Source organism: Eutrema salsugineum, unplaced genomic scaffold (assembly GCF_000478725.1).
Source record: "Eutrema salsugineum unplaced genomic scaffold, Eutsalg1_0 scaffold_7, whole genome shotgun sequence".
Classification (NCBI taxonomy): Eukaryota; Viridiplantae; Streptophyta; class Magnoliopsida; order Brassicales; family Brassicaceae; genus Eutrema; species Eutrema salsugineum.
In genome coordinates this window covers 10,498,716-10,508,212 of record NW_006256486.1, presented here as the reverse complement: position 1 = coordinate 10,508,212, position 9,497 = coordinate 10,498,716, and the positions used below count along the sequence as shown (strand labels likewise).

At 41.4% G+C, this 9,497-nt stretch overlaps 1 non-coding gene across 1 annotated transcript; it reads right to left on the bottom strand.

Annotated features, from left to right (window-relative positions):
• Positions 1-7,843: 7,843 nt before the first annotated feature.
• Positions 7,844-7,950, bottom strand: LOC112083274. Its single transcript, XR_002897563.1, has one exon. It is a non-coding gene; the product is annotated as a small nucleolar RNA R71 (small nucleolar RNA).
• Positions 7,951-9,497: the final 1,547 nt, after the last annotated feature.

The window sequence follows — 9,497 nt, the reverse complement described above, 5'->3', positions numbered from 1 at the left end:
GTGGCATACATATCCATGGAAGGTGAAGTGGCAACCTCATGGTATTTTGACAGTGGATGCTCGAGGCACATGACAGGTTATCAAGAGTGTTTCCAAAGTCTTAATAAAGTAAAAAGAGGACAGGTAACATTCCAAAGTCTTAATAAAGTAAAAGGAGGACAGGTAACATTCGGAGACGGAGGACAAAGCAAGATAATAGGGGTTAGAGCATTAGTTGGTGAGGATCAACCGCAACTTCTGAATATGTACTATGTTCATGGGCTGAATGCAAACCTCATTATTGTCAGTCAGTTATGCGATGGGGGACTGAAAATGATCTTCACTCGGGTAGACTGTAAAGCAGTGGATGAGAATGGCAACATGGTTCTGTTTGGGATTAAATCTGGTAACAACTGTTATATGTAGAGTGTCGAATCAGTGCTTGTCGGCAAAGCAGTCTCAGTTGGATCTCTAGCACAAAAGTCTTGGTCATATGAATGTCAGTGGTTTGAGCAAACTAGTCAAGACAGAAGTTGTTCGGGGAATTCCAACACTCGAAACAACTACTGAGACAGTGTGTGCATCTTGTCAAAAAGGGAAACAGGTCAAAGTACAACACAAGGCCTTGACTGAAACCAGATCATCAAGGATTTGGAGCTGATGCACATGGATCCAATGGGGCCGATCCAGACCGAGAGTATTAATTGCAAGAAGTACATATTTGTGGTAGTTGATGACTTCTCCAGAAACATGTGGATCAGCTTCCTGAGGTGATACGATCCTCCCATGAATTGCACTCGCTTGATCGGTTGAACTTGATAGATCCTTGACCTGGATCGGTTATTCAGAGAAGATGCTAAGGCGTGAGAGGTTATCTCAAAAATCCTTAGGCACAACTCGCGGGAACAGATGAGAACAAGGTGGTGATTACACCGAGTTTGAGATCTCGCTGGTAAAGGATGATCAGGCGTGAGACAAGTCTCGAAAATCCTGATGCCCCTAAACTACTATGAACGAAACCAAAAACTAGATGAGAAGAGGCTGCGTCGAATCCTATGGACTGAAGTCGATAAACCAAAAAAAACTTAAGGCTAACACCGATTAAAAGAAGAAATCAAAGAGAACAAGAAAAGTCTCAAAATTTTATTAAGAAAAAGATGAATGAAAAATTACATAGAGTTCAAGCCTTTATATAGAGGCGAAAAGAAGTTTAAAAGACATAGAAAAATTAAATAAAGCATTTAATGATAGTTTGAATGACCACTCAGCTCCCTTGACTGATTTTTCGGTTCTCGCCCAAGAGTGGTCCTTCGCCTTCCGTACCACCTATCAAACCATCAACGAACCACGGTCAATGAGTTGGGTGCAGCCCTTAACCTCATTAAAACCCACTTGGTAAACTCATTGGGACATACCTGGGTGCAACAAAAAAAGAGTATTAAGAAGCTACACCGATCGAGTAGGATAGCAGCAGTACGGTCCGGGTACTCGATGTAGTCTCCTTGCTCTGGATCCGCAGGTCGGTACATAACCTCCAAACGGCTATTGTAAGCTTCTTTGTGCGGGATCATGTCATCGACCCACTTGGTACGGTCAGGTTTGTCTCTAGGTCATGTCCATCATCCCGTGTCTCGTCCGGCTGCTCGAACCGTGGGCTATCTTCTGGTTCCATGCTCGTATCATGAGGGAAAAGTCAGAGACAGCCAAAAGTTTCAAAATTTTGGCACTTCAACTGAAAACCGAGAAAGGCAACCTCATCCAAATACGCAGTGATCACGGTGGTGAGTTCCAAAATAAAGTGTTTGAAAAGTTCTGCCAGAGTCAAGGGATCAGACATCAGTACTCTGCACCTCGTACCACTCAGCAGAATGGTGTAGTAGAAAGGAAAAATAGAACCCTGCAAGAGATGGCTCGGGCTATGCTTCATAGGAACAATAGTTCTCCAAGGTTTTGGGCTGAGGCCATTAATACAGCTTGCTACATCATCATTCGGGTGTATGTCAAACCTGGAACCAAGACCACTCCGTATGAAATTTGGAATGGAATGACTCCGAATCTGAGTTACTTTCACATTTTTGGGTATGTCTGCTATATCCTGAATGACAAGGATAATCTTGGTAAATTTGACTCTCGAAGCGACACTAGGATGTTTCTCGGATATGCCACAAACAATCGAGTATTCCGATGCTAAAACCATTGTACCAAGACTGTTGGAGAATACATCAATGTCGTGTTTGATGACCAGGGTACATGTACGCTTGAAGAAGTCGTGGATGATGACTTGAGTTACACAAATCAAGATGTATCACCTGCAGAACCTCTGAGTTCAGATGAGCACGAAGATCTTGATCAATCTGATGAGGGCGATAAGGCTGTAACTCATCCACTCAAGTTCATCGAAATGACTCGGTGAACGATGTTATTGGAGAAGTTCATGATGCTAGAACAACTCGGAGCCGGAAAATTGATTTCAAAGCGATGGTCAAGTTGACATGTTTTATATCATTCGTTGAACCAAGTACAATTCAACAAGCTCTTGAGGATGAGTTCTGGGTTGCTGCATGTCGTGAGGCTTGATGTATGGGATCTTGTACCACCACCAGAAAATGTCAACATAGTGGGGACGAAATGGATATTTAAAAACAAGACCGATGAAGATGGGAATGTGATCAGAAACAAGGCTCGGTTGGTGGCACAAGGGTATTGTCAGATATAGGGTATCGACTTTGATGAAACATTTGCTCCCGTTGCAAGGTTAGAGTCAATACGGTTTCTGTTTGGGTTTGCCTGCAAAATGAACATCACCTTGTTTCAGATGGATGTGAAAAGTGCTTTTTTGAATGGATTGCTCCAAGAAGAGGTGTATGTTGCTCAACCAAAAGGATTTGAGGACCCTAACTTTCTAAACCACGTGTACAAGCTTAAACGTGCACTTTATGGTTTGAAACAAGCTCCCCAAACATGGTATGAAAGGCTTGCTTAGTTTCTGTTAACATCTGATTTTCAGCGAGGTGGAGTGGATAAGAATTTTTTCATTCAGTGTGTCAAACATGACATCCTGATTGTGCAAGTGTATGTATCATCTTCGGGGCTACACGCCGAGATCTGGTGGATAAGTTTGTCCAAACTATGACAAAGAAATTCCAAATGAGTATAGTTGGGGAGTTGAATTATTTTCTGGGACTGCAAATAAGACAAACACCAGAAGGGATATTTGTGTCACAGGGTACCTACTCCAAGAATCTCATCAAAAGATTCGAGATGCAGACCAGCAAACCGGCGAGAACGCTCATGAGCACTTAAAGCAAGCTATCCAAGGATGAAGAGGGTCAACGTGTTGATGAGAAACTCTATCTGGCAATGATTGTTAGTCTGCTTTACCTTACAGCAAGTCAGCCGAATATTTATCTCTGTTTGGAGTTCTGTGCTCGTTACCAGGCATCTCCACGGCTGTCACATCTGACAGCTGTAAAACGGATGATAAAGTACATCAACGGGACACCAGAGTACGATCTTTACTACACCAAAGAGAATAACCTAAACCTTGCAGTTTATTGTGATGCAGATTAGACAGAGTGTCTTGATGATCGGAAGAGCACATCGAGAAGATATTTTTTCCTTGGAAACAACATGGTGTCCTGGCACAGTAAAAATCAAAACTGTGTGTCTCTCTCTACGGCGGAATCTAAGTACATGGCTCTTGGAAGTTGCTGCACTTAACTCATGTGGATGAAACAAATGCTTGCGGACTACAGTATTTACTCTGACTCGTTTCTGGTTAAATCTAACAAAAGTGCAATTGATCTAACTAAGAACCCAGTTCAACATTCACGCACTAAACACATTGACACTAGGCATCATTTTGTGAGAGGTTTGGTTGAGGATAAACTTGCTATGATTGAACATGTTGCATCTGAGTATCAATTGGCTAACATTTTCACTAAACTGTTGGATCTCAATAGTTTTCTGCGTCTTCGCAAAGCTTTGGGAGTTTGCGAACACTAGTCCGTGTTGCAGGTGGGGGAGGTGGTGATGTCACTCTAAAATTTCCAATTGTTTTCCACCTAACCTCCCCGTACAAGTCAATGGCAGGGATAGAAGCAATACCATAAGATGTCTGCCTTCTGCTAGCTATGTCTCAGTGTGATAGTCACTCAGATTAGAATAAGGTGTTACACCACTTCAATTCTGACTCTGATCACTGACCTGATGGAGTAAAGATACCATTTTCTCTCCAAGTAAGGGGGAACATGATCAAGAGACATATATATTTTCTAGTGACTTATCTGAAGTTGTGTGATAGCTCTTCGGTTGAGGGTAGGCTGCACAAGCGAAAGACAAGAGAGAAAGTGAAGATTTAGTGTTCAAAGTTCACAGGTCAAAGATGGGGGAACCCGAACAAAAAAAAATTTAAAGAAAAATTCTCAAATACTCTATAGTTGTGTGAATGCTCCTCAGATGAGGGTAAGCAGCACAAGTGTTTCTGTTCTCCTCATTTACTGTGACTCTAAACTGAATCTCTGTGATTATTTTAATGTGTGATCATGTGCTCGTGGTAAATGAAGTGCACAGTCTGAACGCGATTATGGTGTCTTGGTTCCCCATGGCTTTCTTGGACCAAGATGTCTTGTGTAAGGTATTCTGTCTTCAAGTTGATCGGATGTGTGAAGGCTCCTTGGCTAAGGGAATGCCACACTTCTGGGCTCTGGGAGAAACTTTTCTCTTATCTTTTGTGCTTGATCCTGACCTCTCCTCTGTGCAACAAGACTAGTCTGTGTCCCATTGCTTGATCCTGTCCATCTGAACATGTTATGTTAGAGTCATTGTCTATTTCATACTCGGGTGTGATATGTTTAGTCCAAGCATGGGGTCATCACCAAATTGGTTCTTGCATCTAAGTGTAAGTCCTTTCAGTCAACAGAGTTTGTGTGTGTATGTGTTTTCATTAAAATGTTATGGGTTTCATATCTGGGCTTCATGGTTATCACATATATGGGCTGTCAGCCTAATGTTTGGTTAATGTTTGGCCTGAGTTTGTGATGTTAGGGTTTCTTCCCATGACCCTTTAAAAGTGCTTGATGACGTTATGTGTGCCACGAACCCTAAGTGTGTGCCACCTTCTTCCTTTCCAGCGAATTCGAAGCTTCACCATGCCGCAGAACACTTACTCAGCCACCGCAAAGCTCCCCGCCTATGCAATTGAAGCCTCTCGCCATCGTGCACCTGCTGATGAAGAAACGCTCGCTTCTGCACTTCTGTGTCTCACGGCAAAGCGAAAGGCGCTTCAACGCTCCGGGAAGGCACCGATCGAGATTCCGAGTGCCGAGGAAGAGGAGAGTGACAGCTCTAGTGGTGCTGCCGAGTTTCGACCTTTATTTGAAGGGCCCTCTCACTCAAACGGAGGATTTCTCGAATCCGTTCGGTCAGTCCTCAGACAATGGGATGGATGACGACTCTGTTGAAGATGGATGACGACTTCGTTGACCTGCGTGAACAAGGACACCTTCTCTACCTGGATCTGGAGGCCCACTATGTAGCTAACCGGCATGAATAAGTCGAGCGTGATCGCATGCATCCCAAGCTCACACTCCCTCGCTGTCTGATAACACCATATTTTGACGATTTTTATGGATCATAATTATGTCTTATACAGGTGTTTTAACTCTGTTTTCAATGTTTTTAAAGTGTTTTCAATGTTTAAGAGTTTCAAACGACTTTTCAGGAAACTTGGGCAAAAGATATGGAATTTGGAACAAATGAGCAATTTTGGATAAATGCAGATCGTCAGAAGTATGATAAGCGATAAAGACCTTTTCACCGTCTGATTACCCCAAAACTTGAGACCACATAGAGGATCTAACCAGCTTTCTAATGCACTTGGTTTGGAGACAATCCAACGGTTAGATCTTCATATATTCCCGATGCAATAATGACAGAAAATGCAGTTCTGGAAGAGAGCATTAGCCGGGACTGCGGCCAACACCTATTTTCCTGCGGGTAGAGGCACCGCGACTGCGGCCAGACAATGTTCACTTTCTAGACGACTTAATTAAAGCACAAATCAATTCTTTTCGTTATTTTTGAAGCCCTAAGTGTCCAGAACCACCCAGAAGCTATAAATAACCCATTTAGGTCATTTTTAAAGGTGTGTAGACGACATAAGATAGAAAGAGAGAGAGAGATTTCGTGTAACCCTAGAGAGAAGGAGCCGCCGTCTTCGAAGAGGAGCCGCCGCAGGAGTGACCATCGCGCCTCCTTCTGCTTCTCCGTTCTTCATTCTTCTTCCTTGTTCTTTTTAATTTCCTGCACTTTCAATTTTGTTTATGATGCTTTGTTACAATATGTTTGAGTAGTTACCCAGTTGGGTTTAAAGGGATTTTTCAAAGGGAATTTCGTGTGTCTTTGTTTATGAATCGATAGATTTAGGATTTATAATCTTCTAGATGTTCTTCGTTTGCCCTTAATCTTACTGCGTGATTCTCTGCTGGCCACTTAGAAGCTGATCTGATATGATATGTTGCGAAAGCTTTCATTGATTGTCTAAACTAGGGTGAAACGAGAAATTCTTCTATAGGAGTGGAAACCTAGCTGTAGTTGAGTTGTGAATGTTGATGAGTCTTGTTCTGCTATTGCATCTTCTCCCTTCCAGGATCAGAGTGGAAACCTACTGATCAGGGTTGTAAGAGATAGTTGTTTAGTGCTGCGAAAGTAGGCTATTCATACTTCCGTGCCTCAAGTTCTAGAACATACGTAGTTGATTACCTTTATCAATTGTTTAAAATCGACATAGCCTGGTCCATGAATCTCTGCGAATACCCTTGAACCCCAACGTTTGTTTTTCATTGCTTACAACCTTTGCTTTTATTTGCTTTTCATTCGCTTATTACCTGCTTCCATTCGCTTTTGTTTAATCGCTTATTACTTGCTTTTATTTGCTTTTGTTTTCAATTGCTTTTACTTGTTTAGCTTTCTAGTTTAGATTTAGTGACAACCAAAACCCAAAACCAAAACCTAAATTGTTTAGTTCTACTCTGATTTAAGCATTGCCGTGAATTCGTACTGAAACAACTAAGTCTCTGTGGATCGATACTCTAAGTACTACAGCGCACATCTGTGCACTTGCAGACATTTAGGGGTTATAAATTTAAAACCTGAAACTTAGTAAAACGAAAACAACAAACCCCGCTTTTGCTCGCATCAAGGTTTTGGTGCCGTTGCCGGGGACATTGATTTGTTTCGTTGCGAATCCCAGCTTAAATCCATTAGAACACTTTTTTACTTTTACTTTTTCTCTTGAATTTTTCAGGTTTCTCAACATTGAGGGACCGGGAACATGTTCCCGGGACTCTTGGTGATCCACCATATCGTGTGGATGGTGATCTGATCGACGACGATGACCTGAGTGATGATGAGTTGGAAGAACCGATCTATGATGACAATGAGCTAGTCAGATCGGCAAAAAATGAAGATGATGATGAACTGATTGGAAGTTTCGATTCACTCGAAAAGTTCTTGGGAGATCGAAGAGCTATTCAACCAGCCTTACCAGAGGATGGCAAAACCGAAATTAAGGTACCCTATATCCATTTAGTTCAACAAAATCAATTTCATGGTTACATATCCGAACACCTGATTGACCATATCGAGACGTTCGAAGAATTTTGTGCAACCATTACAGCAAATGGGGATTACCAAAAGTGTAGTCTTTTCCCATTCTTTTTGAGAGACAATGCCAGCAAATGGATAAAAATGAAGATGATGATGATCTGCCATCATCTTCAATTATGTGCTTCACTAAAAACGTGGGCAGCGTGTAGAACTGCTTTCCTAAATCGTTTTTACACTAGAAATCGTTCAAATCTCTTAATTAAGAAACAAGATAAGAACTTTTAAACAAAAAGAAGATGAAGATCTTTTAGATACTTGGGAAAGATTTAGCGAATACCAAAGAGATTGTCCACATCACGGATATGCCGACGAATACCTAATGGGTATTTTCTATCGCGGTATAACTCCAGAGTTACAACACTCTTTCGACACAGCAAGTAATGGAGACTTCTCAACTAGATCTGTAGAAGATGCTCATGTTTTCATCAACAATTTCAAAAACAGCATCCAAAACCAAGCAACCTTTCGTCCATTCATTTGGACCGCAGCCAAGCAAGCTTTCACTTCGGTCGTGCTGCTTCTGACCGCGGCCAAGACTTATTTCACCGCGGTCGTGTTCAACCTGACCGCAGGAAACCGTCTTCCAAACTGGTCTGGAAACCACCTTTCGAACCAATCATAGCTATTCAATATAATCCTGTTCCATATTCTAGTTTACCCTCTTCTGAAGCTGAAAACCTAAACAAAAAGATTCTAGAGCTTGAAAAATCTAGGTCTCAAGAAATTAGTGATCTTAGATCTGAACTAAAACCGATGCAAGAAGATTTCAAAGAAAAATTTTCCACCCTCCTTAGCCTAATGATCAAAGATAAGTCTAAGAACATAGATAATTCCGAGGAGGAGCCAAGTAAAAATTCTTTCGAAAACTCAAATGAAGCAGATCCCTCCGATCATGTGAAAGCTATCACACTTAGGAGTGGATTAGCTTACAAAGAGCCTGAATTTCCAAAAAATCCCGAAGATGAGGAAAAGGGTAAGGAAAAGGAAAAATAAAGAGAAAGAATCACGATTGAAGATGTTGAAAAAGAAGTGGTAGGAGAGAAAGATGGAGAAGAAGTAAGAGAAGATAAATCCCGGGAAGTTCTCGGAGAAGATCCGATTCCACCTCCACCAACTCGTGTCTATAAACCTAAACCTCCATGTCCTAGAGCCTTAAGAGCCCCAAAGAAGGAGAAATAAAAAAGCTAAGCTGAAAGAGCTAATTGATCAATTAAATGTGAGATTACCTTTCGTAGAAGCTTTTGCTATGATTCCTGCTTTAAGAAAATACATGAAGGGTATTCTAACAAATTCTTTAACTCTTGAAGAAGGCGTTATGATCATAACCCATGAATGTAGTTCTATCCTGCAAAGCCGAATCCCTGAAAAGAAAAACGATCCTGGAAGTTTCGTACTTTCATGCACCATCAATGATGTAGCTTTTGAGCGTGCTCTCTGTGATTTAGGATCTAGCATAAACATGATGCCTCTTTCAGTAGCAAAACGTTTAGGACACCACACTTTCCAGCCCACAAAAAATTCATTAGTATTAGCTGATCGTTCTGTTAGACAACCAGTAGGTATCTTAATAGATGTTCCCGTCGAAATCGAAATATGTTCCATACCTACTGATTTCGTAGTTCTAGAGCTAGAAAGAGAACCTAAGGATCCTCTTATTCTTGGACGACCATTCCTATCAACAGCCGGAACCATAATCAATGTTCTTGAAAGAAAAATTGACCTTCATTTAGCCGGTCTAGTGATGCAATTTGACATGAACATAAGTTTCAATAAACCGACTTTGGATGGCAAAATTTATTGGATTGATGAGTTAGACGGAATTATTGAGGAAGTTTATGAAGATCTGCTTC